Source organism: Triturus cristatus, chromosome 5_1, assembly GCF_964204655.1.
Source record: "Triturus cristatus chromosome 5_1, aTriCri1.1, whole genome shotgun sequence".
Lineage (NCBI taxonomy): Eukaryota > Metazoa > Chordata > Amphibia > Caudata > Salamandridae > Triturus > Triturus cristatus.
Window position 1 is genome coordinate 230253092 of NC_140587.1, and position 22558 is coordinate 230275649.

Below are 22558 nucleotides of genomic sequence, written 5' to 3' on the forward strand. Positions count from 1 at the left end.
CTGTGATCAAACCAAGTCCAAATACGGTTCCATCCCCTGCACAGTTTTTAAAAGCATTTGACCCCTAACTGAAGGCTTCTGGAGTTCCAAACCTTCTCTCTCGAAACGGGAGCATTCCAAAAACAAACTTTTAACACTGCCCAATTCCTGGGTAGAAAGTGGGGTAGTGTTGGTAAAAATGTCTGGCCTGCATATAGAAAACAAAGCCGCCTTCACAAGCATATTCCACGGTATACTAGATACCCGATCCAGTGCCAGACAGTCCTCAAGAATCGAACGGCTTAACTTCAGCTCTACCCTGCTCCAAATCTTGATCCAGCACATGGGTGTTCTTAGAGCTAATTAATCTGAGACATAATCAAGACCCAGTTCCTCTTGTACAGAAAATGCTGGAGTTGAATGGGGGACCTGGATCAATTTATGCAAAAACATATTCTCCATTGTTTGAATTCCATCCAGCTTAGCATAACCCCAGAAATCACTTCCATACAGCACCTGTGCAATACACTTGGCCTGATACATTTGTAAGAGATCCCTTGGTACCCTAGGGCCAAGCCTTTGAGCAACGCTAAAAAACACCCCCATAGTTTTTACAGACTCTGATCTTTTGACTTCAATCAGCAGTTTCCAACAATTATTAATCAAATAAAAGAGCCAAATAGGGAAAGGCCTTAACTTTAATCAGGGTAAAATTTGATACCTTATTGCTTTTGGGCCCACTACCATTAAGTAGGACTTTGAAAAATTAAGCAACAAGTCCAAGAGCCCCATAAAAGACACATATATGGCCAACAGCAGGTCCAAACCCTCTGCAGTCCTAGCCATCAGGACTCTGTCATCTGCATATAATGGGGCTGGGATAGATCTGTCACCAATCTTAGGACAATCCATTAACATAGAAGGTGAACAAAAAAGGTGCCAGAAAGCACCCTTGTCAGACCCCGACAACTCATCCCGAATGATCGAGTGCACTTAACACCTTGGGAAAAGCGCACAGAGGCTGAGGTAATTGAGTGGAGATTAGCTAAAAGAGCCACAAATACAGGGATCAACCCCCATCTTGCTGAGCAAAGCCCAGAGTTTCGCTCGGTTCACTCTATCAGAAGTGGATGACAAGTCCATAAAAGCCAAGTGTAAAGATTCAGACCGATCAACTATATACTTTTTTGTTATTAAGTGAAGGTTCAGACATTGGTCTGAGGTCGACCTCCCCTCCCTAAAGCCATACTGAACATCACTCAGAATCTTTTTTTCGTCAGCCCAGTCGCACAGCCTATTTAGGATCACCCTCCCCAAGACCTTAACTGAAGAATCCAGTAAAGAAAATAGGCAGTAACATTGTGGCTTCTCTTTATCCCCCTTCTTAAAAATGGGGATAATCACCGTGGTTGACCAAGAGGGTAACAGCTCCACCTGCACATTCGCATTCAAGACCTCGTTAATAAAGGAGCCCAGACCTTCATATTTCCTTTAAACAGGTCAGGTAGTATATTGTCTGGGCCTGGGGCCCTGTTGCTAGATAGGGCTAGAATGCCCTTTGTGACTTTATTTAACGTGGAGACCAAATTGATACCAGCGGTTTCAGATGCAACATGGATAATAGCCCTACGCTCAGCCCCCTGATTGTAAATGTCCTCAAAATGATCCACCCACTGTAACTCTGAAATATTATGACATAGAAAAGTACCAGAGCCCTCAGCAAAACAAGGCCTCTTAACAATGCGCCAGAAGAGAGCGCTGTCCCAGTTTTTTGTATCGATCTGACTTGACGGCGCCCGGGATCCGGGGGTCTACACGGATGTCCTGGCTGGGACTGGGACAGGGCAGGCGATCTGGCACTGCAGTGCCGGCTGAGATCTCAGACTCCTGCGTGCATAGAGGCGGTAAGGACAGTGGTGGAAAACCGATAGACGTGCTGGTGGGAATTGCAAGGTCATTGAGCTCCACCTGGTGGGCACTGGCAAGAATTGCAGTCAAAGGGGGACATAGGCTGTCTTTACAGAATTTCTGCAACACAACAAGTTATAATTTGGTGTTTGGGAGGATGCCACCCAAATCGGCAAAGCAGTGGAAAGAAGCAACATCCAGAAATTCACCACAAACACATCTGCCCCAAGGTAACAGTCTGGATTCTCCCTTAAGTACTGGGGCTTTGGCAGGCAAATCTACTGAGCCCCGCAATGAGGAGCATGAGCTCAATCGGGAAGAGGACCTCCACCAACTGCAGCAGGATATGCTGCACCTTTGGGAACAACACCTAGATCTCCAGGCGCTTGCTGAAGATTTAGAGAACCGCTCCCGTCGGAACAACGTGCAGATCAGAGGCGTGCCATGGAAAGAGGAAGGAGACAACCTCAGGGCCTATGTTGGGGAGCTGTTTTGACAGGTGTTGGGAGAGACGGAGGTGGTGGACATACCAATGGATCGAGTCCATAGAGTGGGCCTCCCTCATGGCAACAAAGCGCCCCCGCCGGACATCCTTGTGTGCGTACACGACTTTCAACTGAAGGAACGCATCATACGAAAGGCGAGAGAGGCCTAGCCTATACAGTTTTGGGGTCACGCACCAGCCATATTCCCGGACTTAGCAGCCTCCACACTACTCAAGCGACGTGAATTTAAGGTGGTGATCACGCATCTATGTGAGCAAGGCATCCCTTACTCATGGGGCCATCCTTTCTGCATTGTTTTCAAGCACCAGGGGAAGCTGCTTCAGATTCACTCTATAGCCGAGGCTATGGAGATCCTCGGCCTGGAGAGTACACCGGCAATGTAGCAGGCAGAGCGGCCTAGAGATCTAAACGCCTGCCGCACAGCACGATGGCAACTAGTGGGAAAGGCAGCATCCGTCCTGAAGCCTGATTCAGCTACAAGGGACAAAGAACGAGAGGCAGTGATCTCCGCTCTGTCACAATCATCGGACCATCCGGCCACCCCGTGAGGTGAGCAATTGAGGGCTCAGTGATAGGCGCTTAGATGGGTGTCGTGGAGACGGGGAAGGTTGTCTAATGAAGATTGCTGACAGTCTTTCCACGGGCAGGTGGGTGCGTATCAGGCCCTCTATGGGCTGGGCGGCTGCCTGAGCCACGGCCCCTGGATCCTTTCTACCTTGACGGACTTTAGTCATGTCAAGCTTTTGGTAATTGTCTTGACAACGAGTTTATCTTTGGGGGTTTGGTTTGTTTGGGTTTTTAGTTGGGGATCTCTGCACCAGTTCGCACGTCAGACTGGCCTCTGTAGGTTAGACAGGGAGCACTTAAGCCAGCACGGGCCTGGTTAACGAAATGTAGATGCTATAGGTCGATATTTTACCACACTCATCGGATGGGGAACGACCTTAAGATAGTTAGCCTCAATGTTAGAACCCTAAATAATCCAGTGAAGAGAGCGGCAGTGCTGTCCCTCCTTGAAAATGCTGGGGCTAACATATGTCTCCTTCAAGAGACGCATCTCCTTTCCAAGGACAAAATATGTATGCGCGATAGGCGCTTCCCACAACAGTTTTGGTCCGCCGGACCGTGTAAAAAGAATGCTGTAGCAATCCTGATTGGGGCCCACTTCCCGGGTAAAGTCTTAACGTCTGTCGCAGAAATAAAGGGATGCTTGTTAGCGATTAGAGTGCAACGGGGTGGGACCCACCTCACCATAGCATCACTTTACGCTCCAAATACACAACAGGAACCCTTCATCCTCTTAGCCCTCACAGAGGTTCTCAAGTCTCCAGATGCAGCGATTTTGGTATGAGGGGACCTTAATCTCGTAATGGACACAGGATTAGATAGGTCTGGTCAGTGAACACATCAAACTGGGGCACTCTCTCCAAAGGGACAGGACTGGTTGGGGGACAATGGGTTACACGATGTCTAGAGCACGCAGCACCCCGCAGAACGGGATTACACATACTACTCTGCATCGCACAAAACTTATGCATGGCTAGATCACTTCTGCCCTCTACCTCCTTACTGCATCACCTCCACACAGCCACAATAGAGCCCCGCTCTCTCTCGGATCACACCCTTATCACTGTTCACATCCCTGCACAGTGATCGCGGGCATTTCCCTCTGGGTGGCGCCTCCGAGAGAATCTTTTCCACTCTGCGGATACAGTACAACGAATCAAGCATACCATAGAAGACTACCTATTGCTCAATGACATGGGTTCTACACCATTAGCGGCCATATGGGAGGCCCTGAAACTTGTCACAAGATGGGAATTCATTGCCATTTCTGCGACATATTGTGGTAAATAATTTAATTACCGATACTTAATTTGATGCGGAAAATCTATAATAATAGCTATAATAATAGCTCTGTAAAATAAGAGGCAGAATCCGTGGTATTAGAGGTTCGGAACGGGCTTTATTCCAAAATCAATTCGAATTTGATGGACTCCATATTCCATCACCACGAAGGTTCAGGAAGTGAAGGACCATACTTTATTGACAAGTAATCATTTTTATACAATATGCATTACAGTGAAACAGATGCAGGAGGCGTGACAAAAGATAAAACATACATGCGTAATTAAAGTGGGTGTAACTAGGCGTAACTTAAAGAACGTCATCAGGTATGATGTCACAATAGGGTGGTTCCATGAAAGAATTTCGCAATGTCAGCAGAAAAACTTGGCAGAGATGCGCGCGCAGCAGCATGACGTGTGATTGACGTGCAACTAGGGGGTGAAGGGGACTTGACATTTAGCTCTACATGTGGAGACAGAAGTCTGGGGTTATGTCAACCTAATCCCAAATCATATCTAACATCCTATGTTTAAAGAACTATGTTATCCAAAAAGGGAGGTCTCTTAGAATAGAATCTTATTCTATACTGACTATACTGACTGTTAGTGCGTGTACAAGCGTCTAAGTGTCTACACTAGATGCGAGGGCAGAAATCTTCCATAGTAACAGGGCTATGAATTACTTGCATAAAGACAGAGAAGCCGGGCCCTTTGCTTGGTAGCTGGAAGAATGTTTACTTAAACTACTAGACAGGAATGCATTGGATGGGGAGCGGAGCAGATAATCTCGAAGGTGAAATACAGTTTTTGGCAGGCAGACAGGTTGAGTCAGGCACCGTTAGCCGTGCAGGGAGTAGGACAAAGTTCATGGATACAGATGTGAGCTCAGACTGGAGCTTTCAGAGGCAGAAGGCAGGAAAAGGCTTAATGGCAGAATCAGGGCCTACTCGCCTGGACTGTAAAATGGGATAAATGAACCATATAAAGCCGGTGGCCTTTCATACTTAGGAATAGAATATCCGGCCCATTCATGGCGGATCTGAAAGAGGACATGTTGACGGTGGACGCACATGTGTTTGCGTCTTCATAACTGGAACTGGAGGGAACATACATGTACTTGTGATTTATACATGAAACCGTTGGGGTCCAAGATAGGGGACATAACTGATCATAAAAATCCATATTTCCACATTCCCTCCTTGTCCCCTACTTGCCCTTAGGAGATATCAATCTTCATCAATCCGTCGATCTGTTCATATAACATCATTTGTTCTTCTTTCTTCTTCCGGGATGAATGAAATCTTGGTGGTGGAATACACGATGTGGCACACAGACCACAAATCGCTGGTCCACATTGTAGGCATAAGCAGCAACTGAATAGTATGAGAAAGCCAATACCTAGGAAGGATAGGACCCTCCATCCAAAGGTAGATAATACACTCCAAAACCAACCGGACCAAGTCCAGGTGCCTGGATTCTGGTGTATCTGGCTTACAATCTTATGAAGGCGAGTTATGGCTTTATATACTGACGGCGAATTTTCTGGTATGAAAATGCAACAGCTTGATCCGATGACCCTACAAGCTCCGCCCCTATCGGCCAGGATGACGTCAAGGACAAGACGATTTTGAAGCACAACAATCCGCATAGCAGACTGCTCTTCTGTTAAATTGCCTAAGGCGGAAATAGTTTCGTTCACTACTGCTTCAAGGGTTCTGGTTAATCTACGTATCAGCTTACTATTGGTAACTGTACCTATATAGGGAAAGAGACCTTTATTGAAATCTGTGTATTTTTCCCATGCTGTCTCAGTGTAATCGACTATTGGGAGATCTCTCCGTTCTCTATTGTGTACTAAATGAGTATTTCTGTGATAATCAGGAGGAGCTAGGAAAACAGGTGGCAAAAGGAATCCGATGTAACAGGTACCATCCCAATCTAGAGGCAAACGTATATATGCAGTCTGACCACATACGAAGTAGGAATGGCGAGAAGCTCTAAATGTAGACTTGCCTTGATCACTGAATTCTATTACAGTGGTGCATCTACTATGGCCCATATGTATGGAACCATTCTTTCTTACACACAATTCACCCTTAACTGGAAATACTGACATAGCGGGCAAAATTGGTGCAGCTTCGGATTCAACATTCAGGATCATGAGATTAAGCGTGAAATTCCCTAATCCATATACTTCATTTTCTAGATCAGTTCCTGTTCTTTTGGGAAGTCCCTCCTTGTTAGGGTAGCAGACTTTGAGTAAAACTAGGTTCAGGTTTCCCCATACCCAATTGTCTTGATAAGTTATTGAGTTTGAATCTAAGGAATTAATTAAACTAAACCATGCTCCACAGGAGCCATTGTGTGTGAACGGATATGGAAAGAGAGGCAGAATTCCCTTATAGTTCTGATAGGGAGGGAGTCGGCCACATATCCAACAATTTGTAGCATTGCTAGCCTGATGGAAATGATGTAACATACTAATAAAAGTGTTATTGCGCAGCGCAAATCTATAGGACAACTCATGCGGGGGTAATTCGCTAAAAGAATGTTCAGCAGTAACATTGTAAACATGTTTAGAAATAGGATAATATATATGCAACAATATACTTGCAGCTATTATAAAAAGACTTAAGAAAAACAAAATTAATAACGTCACTGTGCAATGACTACGCAGTGATTTACAGTACGCATGTTGTTTCAGTCGCATTTTTCTGTTTCTTTCTCTATTCAGGTCTAAGGGATACATGTCAGAGACAAATTCGACCGATTCACCTTGGAGAGGACTTAAACAATCAAATTGCCTGACTTGTTAGACCGTAGTTTTAGTTTATATTGTTCCTTGTCATTCAGTTCAACCAAAGGAAGCTTTGAGTCAATCGGTGAAGACACGCGAGGTGTGTCATTTACATCGGACGGTAGTCCATGAAATTTCTTGATATGACTTGAATGTATCCAGCCTTTTCGACCTTCGATCTTCACGGCTGTCCTCGTCGTTAACAGTACGAGTTGAGGCGATTTCCACCTAGGATCCAGCTGAGACTTCCGGTCAAAGTTCCTCACTAACACCAAGTCCCCTGGAATTACGTCATGGGGTTTCACCTCGGTGTTGTCGGGAAAGGCTGCAGCTACCTGTGAACGACAAGATTGTAGTGCAGACATCAAGGAAGCCAAGTAATCTGTCAGCATATTACAGTCAACATCAGTTATTTTGCGTGGTATAGGCGTCCCCCACATATTTGGTGGTCTGCCAAAGATCACCTCATAAGGGGATAGCCCTGTTCGAGAGTGCGCTACCATTCTCATGTAAAAGAGTGCAACGGGTAAGGCTACTACCCAGTCGACACCTTTCTCTCTACATATTTTGGACAATCTAATTTTCAGAGTTTGATTATGTCGTTCCACGAGACCTGCTGCCTCGGGGTGTCGGACACAGTGAAATCTCCACTGATAGCCTAACAAAAGTGAAACGTGTTTCATTAGTTCGGATGAGAACGGCTGGCCGTTATCTGAGTAGACAACACGTGGTAAACCGTACCGTGGGAAGAATTCTCGAACCAACTGTTTGGCAGTAGTCGGGGCAGTGTAATCTGAAACCGGGTATGCCTCTGTCCAACGGGAAAGAGCACAGACAACTACAAGAACATATTTGAATCCTCGACATCGTTCCATCTGGATATAATCCATCTGGAGGACTTCAAAAGGGTGATCGGGAGGCTGAAATCCACCCTGTTCTACGGGAATGCTTTTACCTGGATTAAACTGACAACATATCATACAGGTACGAACTTTTTGTTTAGCTGCTGCTCGTAAATGTTTGTTGAACCAAATGTGTTGAATGCTGTCTAGCATAGCTTTTTTGTCCTAGGTGCGCTGGACTATGTACAGTATTAATGATAACTTGGACCATTGAATCAGGAAGGAACCATACAGATTTTTCCTTCGTCATCCATCCTTGATCCGTTTGGATCCCTCCTAATTCAGTCCATTTCTTTATTTCCTCTGGTGTAGCATGTGTCTGTATGTCAATTACGTCAAGAGCGGGATCCTTAACCATCATGCAATGTGTTGGTGTCGGGACTATTGTCTTTGTCATGTCAGATGTGTGAGTTTGAGCAGTCTGTTTAGCTGTTCTGTCAGCTAGATCATTGCCTTGGGAAATGATATCAGTAACTTTCGTATGAGCTTTACATTTCATAATTGATATTGCAGTGGGTAGATGTATGGCATCTAATAAGGCATGAATGAGGGGTCCGTGCTGAATGTGGGCACCGTGAGAAGTTAAATAACCTCTCTCTCGCCACAGCACGCCGAAGTCATGTACAACTCCGAATGCATAACGTGAATCAGTGTATATGTTGACTATTTTATTTGTAGCTTGAATACAGGCTTGTGTCAGAGCGATGAGCTCTGCTGCTTGAGCTGACAAGGTATTTATGCAATTTGTTTCAATGACTTTAGTGTCTGTTGTGACTGCATACGCGGCCACTAACTCTCCTGTATTTGTTCTCATACATGAACCATCTACATACAACGTCAGGTCTGGATCTGACAAAGGGACGTCTGTCAAGTCTTGTCTGGGTTTCGTCGTGATAGTGATAACTTCAATACAATCATGTGCTAGTGGGTCTGTTCCGTTTACTGGTAACAGTGTGGCAGGATTCAATGTACTACAACGTCTGATTTCTATGTGTGGCTGAAACAATGTTAATTCGTAACCGGTGAGTCTTGCTATAGTCAAGTGTTGTGTTTGCGTTCGGTTCAAGAGAACCTCTACTGCGTGTGGTACTTGTACTGTCAATGGATGTCCTAACACTATGGCATCGCTTTGTCTGATTGCTAAAGCCGTTGCTGCCACTGATTTCAGGCACGCAGGCAGAGCCTGAGCTACGGGATCTAATGTACTAGAAAAATAAGCACATGGTTTGTGTGATCCTGCTTGTTCCTGTGTGAGTACTGACAAGGCAGTACCTTCGCGTTCTGTAACAAAGAGTGTAAACTGTTTATTGCAACATGGTGTTGCTAAAACTGGTGCTTGACATAAAGCTTTCTTTAGGCTTTCAAAAGCTTGTGTATGTTCCTGAGTCCAAGGGAGAACAGTCGATGTGGCTGCCTCCTGTGTTGTCAACTGAATGAGTGGTTTTGCTAGAAATGCATACTGAGGGATCCACTGCCTACAGTATGAAGTGAGGCCTATGAAAGCCCGTACCTCCTTTTGTGTCTTGGGTATTGGCATGTTAGCAATTAACTGGATGCGATCTGGTGTAAGCTGCCTTCCCTCCTTGGACAGCGAGTGCCCAAGGTAAACAACTCGCTGGACACAGAATTGCAGCTTAGAAGGGGACACCTTATGCCCCTTTTCGGCCAAAAATTGTAGAACCGTCAGTGAGGCTTTTTCACATTCATGTTCGCTTCTAGCGGTGATCAGCAGATCATCGACATATTGAAGCAGGGCAGTGTTGACTGGCATGTGGATACTGTCAAGTTCTCGTTTCAGTGCTTGGCTATAGATGCTGGGCTTTCTGTGAATCCTTGAGGTGCGCGTGTGAATTTAAAGCTTCGTCCATTTAAACTAAATCCGAACAAGTATTGGCTTTCCGGATCTATTGGGACGCTGAAAAAGGCATTCTTGAGATCAATTACAGTAAAGAATGTTGCTTCGGAATCAATGGCTGTCAATAATGAAGAAATGTCTGGGACTACGGGGTATTGTGATACAATACATTTATTTAATTCGCGCAGATCAATAACCAATCGATATACTGGCGGGGCTTTTGGATCAGTTCGTTTAAGAATCGGAATTATCGGGGAATTACATACATTGGAGTCGGTTTCCACAACCACTCCTTGGGTAATAAGCTCGTCAATGATTTGCAGTAAAGCCACTACAGCATCTGGGGGTAACTTGTATTGTCGCATTCGTGGTAATACCACTCCTGTCTTTAGTGTGACTCGATATGGTGTAATGTTCATGCAACCAACATCTGTAGGGCCTTGTGCCCATAAACTTGTGGGTAAAGTCTGCAGTCGGTGATCCATGTCTCGGGACACGTAGTGCCCTTTGAAATCACGTAAAAACAATCTTACTCCTTCCGGAGAACAACATATTATAGCTCCTAGAGCTTTCAATGTTTTTATGCCTAACAGGTTTTCTGGACATGATTTAGTAAGCAATAAATCTGTAGTTCGTGTCAAGGGACCAATCGTAAGTGGAAGAGGCTGTGATACTTCGTTAATGATAGGTTTTCCTGAAAAGCCAAGGGAAATATTCTGTGAGCCTGAGAGGGGTGCCCCTGGAACTTCACTACGTTTTATGGTTGTTCGGCTTGCCCCTGTATCAAGTAAAAATTTTCTATCTTGGCCTAATAGTTCACTGTGTACATAAGGTCCTTCTTGATCTACAGGGACCTCGATAAGGGGTAAGCCAACTTCCCTCTCTAGGCTGTTTCATGAGTATCGTTGATAATCAGGATAGTCATACTGTGCGGTCTGGTACATCTGTTGTGTCGTTGTTTGTGTGGCAGCAATAGGCTGCGGTGGTGGAGCTGGCATAGACTGTTGCGGAGCTGGCATGGACTGTGCATGCTGCGGGGCTCCTTGTTGGTTCTGATCCTGTCTAAGTGGCCGTGGTCTTTCTTTTGTATTACCTATGGCGATATTATGTTTTAAAACTGGACAATCGTGTACATAATGACCTGGCTGTTTACAATAGTTGCATGTCCCTTTTACAGGACCTGCTGAAACACTGGACTGTGTCATACCCTTTTTATGACCGTCAGCTGGAACTGTCTGGGAAACTAGCATTTTTATTTTCGTGTCTTTCATGCGTCTGTGTTAATGTTCTTGTTCCTCTCTAATTCTATTGTGATGGTACTGTAGCATTTGTAACATTTGTGACGGAGTGTTACCTTGCCATGTACTCTCGAATTTCAATACTCTATTCTTAACTTGAGGCAAGGAATTTTCAACTAATTTTGTCACAAACAGATGTGGATACGATTCACTACTTGCTTTTATTCCACTATTTATACCAAAACATTTTTCGAATCGGGCATAGAAATCACTAGTGTCTTCATCTTGCTTTTGTTTACAGGCTGAGATTGCACCCCAGTCTTCCTTTTTCGTAGTTAATAAACGTGGCAGTACCTGTACTAGTAAACCTGGTAGTGTTTTGGTCTTGTCCCCAAGCCCTGAACCTGGACCTCGAGCCTTTTCTTCGTTTTCTAATGCTGTCCAATCTATCTTTTGGTCTCCCACCTCCCAATCCTTTTCCTTGAGTTTTTCGTAAATGCCCGTAGGCATTAATACTTTCAATATTTTCATAATGTCGGGATAGGTATATTCTCCCATGAGCAACATGTCTTTAATCTCTCGGTGGAAACCCGCTGGGTCTTTATCATGACTGGGTACCACTTTCTTCATTTCTAATAGTTCTATTTTAGATATGGGTGTGTATACAAACACACGTTTAAACTGATTGTCATCACCTTTTATCGGGTGCACTTCGCGTAAGGGATTCTGTCTATCCATGTAATACGTCATTCTTTCCTTGATGGGCAGTGAGACATGTTCGGGGCATACAAAAAGAATGTACTGCTTTCTGGATTCTAGTATTTCTCTAATTAACTCAGTACCTGAACCTCTCCATTTATTCGTGAGTAATTCAGTCAATATATTAGGTAAGGGACCAGGATCGGAGTGTTGGCTTTTATATAATATAAGGAGTTGTTGAATCATATAGATACCAGCTAAACGCTGTTCATCTGGGGTGAGGTTCAAAAACGTGTGCGCTAGTGTATCATCACTATATTTTCCGGGACTATCAACCCAGTGAACGGCTGACCTGGCTAATTCTTGTTCGTCCATAGAATCGAGTATATGATAACCCCTTCGTTCTCGGAGTAATTTGGCAGCAGCTTGGAACGAATGCTCGGGGGACCTTATATTTATTATAGGGGTTTGGAAATTTCTGCTATTATCTGGACGTATCGGACGTATCGGATCAGTAAAGCATCTAGTATTATTGCAAGATCTTCCTCTACCTACATAGGCCATGGTTTCTAACTGTCCTGCGGGCAGTTCTAATTCTTCCTCCTCCTCGGTTTGTTCAGGCTGGTCTACTGCTAATCTTTCTTCGTGTATTCGTTCTACTTCTTTGCGGATCTTTCGGCACATAGCTACTATACTCAATAGTCTATCATGTCTCCCCTCTGATATATTCCGACTCCATGTGGTAAGAATTCGCATTTCTTCCGGATTTACCCCTGGTCGGTCTTGATTTCTGATCACACAATTTATGAGGAATCATAACAGTTCCCCCTGTATCTCCACTTTCTGGTATTCCATTGCTCGATTAATACTTTCAGAATCTCGCCCTGACTGGACAAAATGATATATATTTTCTAAATGTGTAGTCATTCCTGGTAGCCTCCCTAAATATATTGCAGCTCGTCGGATACGTAATGATGCCAGCAGCATTTCGTCCTCTTTGCCGGGCACAGGGTCGTATCTACAATCTACTAGAAGTTCCTTAAGCATGTCGGGAGTTACTAGTTTGGGCGTACGTTGGTGGGCTAATTCTTGAAACGAAAGTTTATTTACTCTGGGTGGCGTGGAAAAAATGTTTGATGCACTTCCTGTAGCCCCACCTGGGGTGCTGGATGTGAAAGGATTCGTTGAACGTGATATAGCAACCATAGGTGTGGATGCAGCTGTAGAAACAGATGTGCTTGCCGGAACTTGTGTCGGAGTTTGTTGTTGCGGAGGTACAGACGGGGGAGGGTCTTGGCGTTGAACCTCCTCGGCAGGCGGTCTATGTGGCGCAGTATTAGCATACTCGGGAGCTGCGTCGTCTAAATAAGAGGAAAGGAAAACATCTTCTGCGGTTCTGGGATGCCCTTTGGGATGTACTTTTATCGGAAACAATGGGGGTGGCAAGTCTTTTGGTATCTCCGGAGTAGCCTTAGGTAACCCTTCGGCCAGAAGAGGATACATACCATTCACAAGGGCATTTCTTTGTCTGTCTACTTGTTCTGATTTTACTCTAGTACCTTCTTCAATTAATACATTTTCTCGGACTTTATTTGAATTCTCCTTACTTTTCTCTTCCTGTCTGAGCGCTTTTTCTGTACGTCTATATGATTCTTTACGCCATAATTCAATGGCATCTTTCTGTGACTGTCTAGCTTTCTTTTTCCATAATTCTTCCTCTATTTTCATGATGCAATCTGCATCCCAGGTCCCAGCTGCGGGCCACCTCTGACTTTTGGGTAATTCCTTGGTGTAGTCTACCCATAAATCAAGAAATAATATGGCGTCTAGGCCATGTTTATGATACATGAAGTACCCTGGAGTGTCCCTAGGAGGAATGGGAACAGCTTCTTCGAGTACCCCTTTTCTAGTTTTGATCTGTCTTAATTTCGAAAAGAGCGGCATATTGAGAACTGATCTGATACCTAATTTTGAACACGTTTAATACAGCAAAACACAATAAGGAACAGTCATTCATACCACAATATGCAGAACGTATTTAAAACATTTAACATTTAACATTTAATGAACAACAATGATGGCCATTTAGGGAACTAGTCACTAAGCATAATACTCGGCACTAACTAGGTAATTCTGAATTATATACTAGACATACTTGATATACTGCTAAACAGTACAGATATACTGCTGAAACAGTGCAGACCGGATTTGTGTACCCAAACCCGTCTTGACCGGCACAACCTATGTGCACGTCAGAACGCCTCCCCGGCAATGGTACTCACCGGGTAGCTCGGAACGGAAGGCCTCGGAACTGAACTGAACTGGACTTGAACCGGACTGGACTCGACTCGAAACTTCGGAACTTCGGACACTGGTGGGCCTCTGTATACCTCGGATCTTGCTCTCTCAGCTAGGCTCTGGTCGGGATACTTCGCACTTCTCACCGCCTCGTCTGGGTGTTGATCGCAGCCTCAGTTACCCCCGCTCGGCAGGAGGGAGATACAGGAAATCCTGTGGGTACGCGTTGTTGTCCGTCCAGCTGTGGCAGGAGACCGGGCCTGCAACGCACCTCCGGCGCGTGAGATGAGAAAGTGTCCCTATTCGGGCGCCATATATGTGGTAAATAATTTAATTACCGGTACTTAATTTGATGCGGAAAATCTATAATAATAGCTATAATAATAGCTCAGTAAAATAAGAGGCAGAATCCGTGGTATTAGAGGTTCGGAACGGGCTTTATTCCAAAATCAATTCGAATTTGATGGACTCCATATTCCATCACCACGAAGGTTCAGGAAGTGAAGGACCATACTTTATTGACAAGTAATCATTTTTATACAATATGCATTACAGTGAAACAGATGCAGGAGGCGTGACAAAAGATAAAACATACATGCGTAATTAAAGTGGGTGTAACTAGGCGTAACTTAAAGAACGTCATCAGGTATGATGTCACAATAGGGTGGTTCCATGAAAGAATTTCGCAATGTCAGCAGAAATACTTGGCAGAGATGCGCGCGCAGCAGCATGACGTGTGATTGACGTGCAACTAGGGGGTGAAGGGGACTTGACATTTAGCTCTACATGTGGAGACAGAAGTCTGGGGTTATGTCAACCTAATCCCAAATCATATCTAACATCCTATGTTTAAAGAACTATGTTATCCAAAAAGGGAGGTCTCTTAGAATAGAATCTTATTCTATACTGACTATACTGACTGTTAGTGCGTGTACAAGCGTCTAAGTGTCTACACTAGATGCGAGGGCAGAAATCTTCCATAGTAACAGGGCTATGAATTACTTGCATAAAGACAGAGAAGCCGGGCCCTTTGCTTGGTAGCTGGAAGAATGTTTACTTAAACTACTAGACAGGAATGCATTGGATGGGGAGCGGAGCAGATAATCTCGAAGGTGAAATACAGTTTTTGGCAGGCAGACAGGTTGAGTCAGGCACCGTTAGCCGTGCAGGGAGTAGGACAAAGTTCATGGATACAGATGTGAGCTCAGACTGGAGCTTTCAGAGGCAGAAGGCAGGAAAAGGCTTAATGGCAGAATCAGGGCCTACTCGCCTGGACTGTAAAATGGGATAAATGAACCATATAAAGCCGGTGGCCTTTCATACTTAGGAATAGAATATCCGGCCCATTCATGGCGGATCTGAAAGAGGACATGTTGACGGTGGACGCACATGTGTTTGCGTCTTCATAACTGGAACTGGAGGGAACATACATGTACTTGTGATTTATACATGAAACCGTTGGGGTCCAAGATAGGGGACATAACTGATCATAAAAATCCATATTTCCACAATATAACAAACTCCGTAAAGAGAAGCGCAGTGAACTTGAGAGGGAGGTGGGGGAACTCAAATCGATTCACAAGCGCACTGGGGCCCTGAGGGTGTGGAGGGAACTGGAGAACCGCAGGCGCCTGGTAAAACATCTAGACCATGACAGGGCAGAATATGCCCTTCACCGCCTCCGTCACAAATTCTACCTTAGTAGCGATAAATGCGGTAAAATAGACTGTGAGCCAGAACGCAAGCGACCCAGATTCAGTCGCTATGGGATCACTCAGGGGAGGAACAGAGGCCGGATGACCAGATTGTGGATGCCTTTCGCATGTTCTATGACACTCTCTACACTGGGCAGGGCCTGCCGGCACGAGATCCAAGTGCTTACCTGACTACCTGTTAGATCTCATCTCTTCCCAAAGCCTCGGCGGAGGCGCTTGACTCAGTGATTCGAAAAGAGGAGGTGATCTTGGCTATCTCTAGATTGAAATAGGCCTAATCACCAGGTCCCGATGGGTTCTCGACTCCTTCTACAAGACCATTTGCAGGGAGCTGGCTCCCTTCTTAACCTAACTGTTTAACTCCTTTTTAGAAACGGGAGAGGTAACACCCTCCATGTCAGAGGTGGCGATCTCTGCCATCCTAAAACCCGGAAAAGATCTCCGGGAATGTGGATCTATCTCCCTCCTTAATATTGATGCGAAAATCTTCACGGGAATTTTAGCGGCACAACTAAATCCTCTCATGGCTGACCTAATAGACCCTGACCAATCGGGTATTGATCCGACGCGACAAGGAGGGGACGACACTAAAAGGCTTCTCCACCTTATCGATAGCATACATCGATCAGGCAGGCAGGCATTCTTGTTGTCTATAGACGCAGAGAAGGCATTCAATAGAGTGGAGTGGACGTATCTATTCGAGGCACTGCGATGCTACGGGTTCGGAGAGAATTTCATTAAATGGATCCGATGCACAAACGGCATTTGTGAGGGTCAACGGTATGCAGATCAGCATCCTTTCCAATCTCTCGTGGGATCCACCAGTGGTGCCCCCTGTCCCTGCTTTTATCCGCTCTCTATATGGAGCTTTTGGATCAACATAGAAGAGCGGACAAACGCATAGTAGGCTTGAAAATTGGGGTGGACGTCCATAAAATAAGTCTCTATGCTGATGATGTGATCATTTCTCTTACGCAGCCACAGACAACCCTGCCCGCCCTGCTTGCGGAACTCTCCGCTTTTGGGGACGTATCAGTGTTTAAGGTTAACCTGGGTAAATCCAATGTTCTGAATCTGGCGATCCCCTGGAAGAGGTGGATATCTTACAACAGCGTTCCAGTGGACACAGAGGGACATATTATACTTGGGTGCCAGACAAGCCCTGATCATTGCCCGAACGGTTACGCTAAATTAGACGATGTTACTGGACCAGACGACCAATGCGCTGGACGCCTGGTTGCGGTTGCATCTAGCGTGGTTTGGGAGGATCGCAGCGGTGAAAATGACAATCCTTCCGCGCATTCGTTATATATTTCAAATGCTCCCCATGTCTCCCCCACCTCGGGTGATAAAACAACTGCAGGCTATCATTAATAAGTTTGTATGGGAGGGGAAGAAGCTGCGTCTCTCACTCAACCAGATGGCATGTCCGAAAGCGCAGGGTGGAGTGGGGCTACCTCTGATCGGAGGCTACTATCAAGCAGCATGCCTCAGATACCTGGTGGAATGGAACAGACCGTTATCCAGCAAACACTGGAACTTCATGGACCAGTCTGTCTCTGGCGTCAACATTTGGAGGGAATTATGGTTACCTCGTAGACACAGCTTGGGGTCTCTACTCCTCCCCTGTTACCTCTGCGATGCTTAGGACCTGGGACAGGGTGGCTATCACGAAAGGCTGAACCTCCTTTCCCTTGTGGATGACCCCCATTGTGGATAACCCTGATTTTCCTCCAGGACAGGCATCTGTGGTGTTTCAGCGGTGGCAGGAGGAGGGTTGTAAAAGAGTAAGGTCCCTCTTTGATACAGAAGGGCTGTTCCCTTTTGATCAGCTCAAGCGGGATTATGGCCTCCTGGCGACTGATGCATACCCCTATCTCCAAATATATCATTGGATCACAGGCCTTCCAATTACACCCAAATGTCCAGACCCTTACCGCGTTCGAAAAGTGGTTACTTCGCAAACATGATGATCGCCGTCTCATATCTGAAGTATACTCTATGCTTACTACATGTCCCACCGGGCAACGCACAAGGGCACAGGTTCGCTGGGAATCCAAAATAGGCAGGCCACTAACTCCTAAGGAATGGGATCACATTCTCTACAGAACACATCACACTGTGCACAACACAGCTGGGGCGGAGTCCGCTTTTAAGGTTTTTTCATATTGGTACTACACTCCTGTCCACATCCACAGTTGGGACAAAAGCAAAACAGACCTTTGCTGGAGAGGCTGTGGGATGTCTGGCACTTTGGCTCACTTGCTGTGGCACTGTCAAAAACTGCTACATTACTGGATGAAGATCCTAGACGACATAGATTGCAATTTTCTTGCCCCGCTCACCAGAATACACCCTCCTTGGCCTTTCCGATTCCAGGGTCTTTCCACTGAAATCCGTTCATGGTAGACAAATAGCATTAGCACTGCTGGTAGCTAGACAGGTTATTTTAGCTCAATGGGGCACGACGTCTACACCTGACGTGCTGTCTTGGATCCATCGCCTGTGGCATCTATTATCTATAGAATGCATGTCTCTTGGTGTTGAGGGCAAAGGGAAGGAGTATGCCAAACTGTGGGCGCCTTTCTTACAACTGTTAATGAAAGATATGCGAGAAGTGACCTGTCCTAAATATCTGCAGATCCTTCAACTGCTTCCACTGGAGAAGCTTGCTAAAGACCAGACACTGGCAACATGAATATGCTGCTTTCTCAAAACCTATAACTAGAGGCACAGATCAGCATAATGAGGCAATAACTGGTGCGAAGGAGGGTGGGGGAGGGATGTAAGGGTTTGGGAGGGACTTTGTTTTGGTATTGTTTCCCCTTTGTCATATCTTTCTTTGTTAACTTCTTTCATCTCCTCAAAATTGGAAGGTGCAACCTAACATACTTCAGTCCTGCTTAATACGCGGTCGGCCTCCGGGTTGTGGGCTTAACGCTGTGTACTACTACCTTTGTCTCGCTCTGCCGGCAAATGGATATAGGCAGGAGACTGTGTCCTTTTATTCTGCCTTTCATCTAATAAAAACGAAAGATTCCTAAAAACAATAACAATTGAACAATTAATACAATGAATCTGGTCTCCAATTCTTGGACAACCCGACAGCTGGTAAAAAAGATAAAACTGAGAGAATCACCCGTCTGGGAAGCATCTGAAGGTGCGTCAAAGCAGGCTTAACATGTTTGAAATTCAAAAATGTAATCAAAGGGTGTAAAAAACGCTTCCTAGGGCAGCTGAGGTAAGGGCAAAACCTAATAAAATGCAGCATATCCTTCAGAGACAAATTTTCGCAGCTTCAGGGAGCCCTTCTCTCCGTCTGCGCATACCCAAATGGGGACGCCAGCATATAATGCAATTGTTAAACCTAAACCTGGCCAATAAAAACCTGTCATGCTGTGATCAAACCAAGTCCAAATACGGTTCCATCCCCTGCACAGTTTTTAAAAGCATTTGACCCCTAACTGAAGGCTTCTGGAGTTCCAAACCTTCTCTCTCGAAACGGGAGCATTCCAAAAACAAACTTTTAACACTGCCCAATTCCTGGGTAGAAAGTGGGGTAGTGTTGGTAAAAATGTCTGGCCTGCATATAGAAAACAAAGCCGCCTTCACAAGCATATTCCACGGTATACTAGATACCCGATCCAGTGCCAGACAGTCCTCAAGAATCGAACGGCTTAACTTCAGCTCTACCCTGCTCCAAATCTTGATCCAGCACATGGGTGTTCTTAGAGCTAATTAATCTGAGACATAATCAAGACCCAGTTCCTCTTGTACAGAAAATGCTGGAGTTGAATGGGGGACCTGGATCAATTTATGCAAAAAAATATTCTCCATTGTTTGAATTCCATCCAGCTTAGCATAACCCCAGACATCACTTCCATACAGCACCTGTGCAATACACTTGGCCTGATACATTTTTAAGAGATCCCTTGGTACCCTAGGGCCAAGCCTTTGAGCAACGCTAAAAAACACCCCCATAGTTTTTACAGACTCTGATCTTTTGACTTCAATCAGCAGTTTCCAACAATTATTAATCAAATAAAAGAGCCAAATAGGGAAAGGCCTTAACTTTAATCAGGGTAAAATTTGATACCTTATTGCTTTTGGGCCCACTACCATTAAGTAGGACTTTGAAAAATTAAGCAACAAGTCCAAGAGCCCCATAAAAGACACATATATGGCCAACAGCAGGTCCAAACCCTCTGCAGTCCTAGCCATCAGGACTCTGTCATCTGCACATAATGGGGCTGGGATAGATCTGTCACCAATCTTAGGACAATCCATTAACATAGAAGGTGAACAAAAAAGGTGCCAGAAAGCACCCTTGTCAGACCCCGACAACTCATCCCGAATGATCGAGTGCACTTAACACCTTGGGAAAAGCGCACAGAGGCTGAGGTAATTGAGTGGAGATTAGCTAAAAGAGCCACAAATACAGGGATCAACCCCCATCTTGCTGAGCAAAGCCCAGAGTTTCGCTCGGTTCACTCTATCAGAAGTGGATGACAAGTCCATAAAAGCCAAGTGTAAAGATTCAGACCGATCAACTATACACTTTTTTGTTATTAAGTGAAGGTTCAGACATTGGTCTGAGGTCGACCTCCCCTCCCTAAAGCCATACTGAACATAACTCAGAATCTTTTTTTCGTCAGCCCAGTCGCACAGCCTATTTAGGATCACCCTCCCCAAGACCTTAACTGAAGAATCCAGTAAAGAAAATAGGCAGTAACATTGTGGCTTCTCTTTATCCCCCTTCTTAAAAATGGGGATAATCACCGTGGTTGACCAAGAGGGTAACAGCCCCACCTGCACATTCGCATTCAAGACCTCGTTAATAAAGGAGCCCAGACCTTCATATTTCCTTTAAACAGGTCAGGTAGTATATTGTCTGGGCCTGGGGCCCTGTTGCTAGATAGGGCTAGAATGCCCTTTGTGACTTTATTTAACGTGGAGACCAAATTGATACCAGCGGTTTCAGATGCAACATGGATAATAGCCCTACGCTCAGCCCCCTGATTGTAAATGTCCTCAAAATGATCCACCCACTGTAACTCTGAAATATTATGACATAGAAAAGTACCAGAGCCCTCAGCAAAACAAGGCCTCTTAACAATGCGCCAGAAGAGAGCGCTGTCCCAGTTTTTTGTATCGATCTGACTTGACGGCGCCCGGGATCCGGGGGTCTACACGGATGTCCTGGCTGGGACTGGGACAGGGCAGGCGATCTGGCACTGCAGTGCCGGCTGAGATCTCAGACTCCTGCGTGCATAGAGGCGGTAAGGACAGTGGTGGAAAACCGATAGACGTGCTGGTGGGAATTGCAAGGTCATTGAGCTCCACCTGGTGGGCACTGGCAAGAATTGCAGTCAAAGGGGGACATAGGCTGTCTTTACAGAATTTCTGCAACACAACAAGTTATAATTTGGTGTTTGGGAGGATGCCACCCAAATCGGCAAAGCAGTGGAAAGAAGCAACATCCAGAAATTCACCACAAACACATCTGCCCCAAGGTAACAGTCTGGATTCTCCCTTAAGTACTGGGGCTTTGGCAGGCAAATCTACTGAGCCCCGCAATGCTAAAAAGCAAGCAGAGAGTGGAGGGGTAGGGAGACGGAGCACCATGGGGCGGAAAGGGATGAATACAAAAGTTTCAGAAGAAGTGGGGGCTGCCTCTGAAGGGGAAAAAACAAATACACTTTCTATACCACCTCAACCCACTATTACTGAATACTTTAAAAATCTGCGGATGGTACTCTGAAACATATAATAGAATCTCTTGACAATTCAGACTCAGAGATGGTTGTCCGCAATTTGAGTACAGATCGGACGGAAGTTATGGGTGAAAATTTTGTAAACGTGGAAATACAGGACGAGATTGCCAGGAATAGCAAAGTTGCTCAGAAGGAAAAGAAATCAGAAAAAGAAACAGGAAGAGAAACAGAAAAGGACACAGAATTTGGCGTCAACAGGGATGATGATAATGAGGCTATGACTGACCCCCAAACCGGTGTGCTAATATTTGACAGGGATTCCGGGGAGATGGGAGCTGTCAGAGGTTCTGAAGATCTGCTCCTAGCAGCAGGAGATATTATTTCTGATGGAACAGATAAGTGTTACTCCCTCATTGAGGAGTCACTATCAGGTGTAACCGATTCAGACCACAGTGAGCTCGACGACAGCTTGTCTTCGTCATGCTCCAGCACTTTGGAAGCACCAGAAACAGCGCTGAAGCGACTGAAATCCCGGACAAATCTTAAAGGGGGCAAAGGCCACATCGTGGTCCCGGCCTGAAGTGGGACTATTCGCACACAAGAATAACCGGCCCAATGGTTTCGACAACTGAACAGGCGGTCTCTCCCACTGGTGCACCTCTGGCAATGGGAATAACAGATATGAATTCTGCATTGAGCATGATATTGGATACTATAAAAGAACATCGTGCTGAGACCCGGGCTGGCAGAAAAAAAGCAAGGCAGGCTTCTAAAAATCTGGAGGGGGCGATACGGAAAGTCAGAAAAACCTGTGCAGAGATCGGGGAGCGGATGAACTTTTTGGAAGAGAGAGCAACGGAGGTCGAAAAGGAGCTGTCCGACATTAAAGAGGATACCAAACCCATGATGCACAGCACACTGATGCTATGTGGAAGCTGGAGGACATGGAAAATCATATGTGGAGGAATAACCTCTGCTTCTTAGGGATAAAGGAGGGCTTGGAAGGGGAGGACATTCGTTCCTTCATTGTAAATCTGCTTAAAATTTCCTTCCTGAGCTTACAGGGTGAGAATGGGAGCTGGAAGTCCAGAGGGTCCACA